Consider the following 1,669-nt stretch of genomic DNA (forward strand, 5'->3'; position numbering starts at 1 on the left):
TAGACCAACGACAACCTCACGATTACGAGTCCGGTAGCCTAACCACTAGACCAACGACAACCTCACGATTACGAGTCCGGTAGCCTAACCACTAGACCAACGACAACCTCACGATTACGAGTCCGGTAGCCTAACCACTGGGCCAACGACAACCTCACGAGTCCGGTAGCCTAACCACTGGGCCAACGACGATATATTTTCTTATATACAAATGCCAGTTATGTAACACTGGTGGGACATCCGAAAGATATCTCTCCTCCCTCCCCCCCCCCACACCCTCTCGCAACTGCATAAGGTCATATGAGCGCCAGCAACCCGTGTCTGTTTGTTTTAGAAGAGGTTTTACGGCGCTCGCAACTGCATTAGGTCATACCAGCGAGTGCGTGACCCGTGTTTGTTTGTTTTAGTAGAGGTTTTACGGCGCTCGCAACTGCATAAGATCATATGAGCGCCAGCAACCCGTGTTTGTTTTGGTAGAGGTTTAACGGCGCTCGCAACTGCATTAGGTCATACCAGCGAGTGAATGAACCGTGTTCTTTTGTTTCAGTAGAGGTTTTACGGCGCTCACAACTATATAAGGTCATATGAGCGGCAGCGACCCGTGTTCATACTGACCGGTAATGGAACTTGTTGGCCGGGCTGAGACTTGTGACGTCAGACATGATCAGAAGAGGGTTGGTGGTGTCGGCCGGCATCACCATCGAAGTCGGGTCTGTGCCAGAAACATGGCAGGTATTGTTACAGTTCAACAGGAGAGGCATTGTGAGAGTTTAACAGGAGAGGTATTGTTAGAGATCAACATGGCAGGTATTGTGTGAGTTTAACAGGAGAGGTATTGTTAGAGATCAACATGAGAGGTATTGTGTGAGTTTAACAGGAGAGGTATTGTTAGAGATCAACATGAGAGGCATTCATAGAGTTCAACAGGAGAGAGGTTAAAGTTCAACATGAGAGGTATTGTAAAGTTCAACATGAGAGGTATTGTAAAGTTCAACAGAAGATGTTAAAGTTCAACATCAGAGGCATTCTTTGAGTTCAACAGGAGAGGTATTGTTAGAGCTCAACAGTAGAGGTATTGTTACAGTTCAACAGTAGAGGTATTGTTAGAGCTCAAAAGTAGAGGTATTGTTAGAGCTCAACAGTACAGGTATTGTTAGAGTTCAACATGGCAGGTGTTGTTAAAGTTCAACATGAAAGGTATTGTTACAGTTCAAGAGTTCAATAGCAGAGACATTGAGTTAGAGTTGATTTCAATTCAACAGGAGAGGTATTGTGTTAGAGTTGATTTCAATTCAACAGGAGAGGTATTGTGTTAGAGTTGATTTCAAGTCAACAGGAGAGGTATTGTGTTAAGAGTTGATTTCAATTCAACAGGAGAGGTATTGTGTTAGAGTTGATTTCAATTCAACAGGAGAGGTATTGTGTTAGAGTTGACTTCAAGTCAACAGGAGAGGTATTGTAGAATTAACTTTAGAATCTTGTCGTATCTCTACTTGTTTAACAGTGAAAATGTGACTTCTTCTTAAGCTCACTCTTTGTTATGAACTGTTTTCAGTGTCAAAAAAAAAAATGGAGACACGACAAGAAAGCACTGAGGTCGCGATATCTGTAAATATTTTTTCCTGCGCTAAAAAAAACGGCGGTAGTGAGAGCGAGAGAGAGAGAGAGA

The sequence above is a fragment of the Aplysia californica genome, unplaced genomic scaffold, assembly GCF_000002075.1.
Source record: "Aplysia californica isolate F4 #8 unplaced genomic scaffold, AplCal3.0 scaffold01436, whole genome shotgun sequence".
NCBI classification, from domain to species: Eukaryota; Metazoa; Mollusca; class Gastropoda; order Aplysiida; family Aplysiidae; genus Aplysia; species Aplysia californica.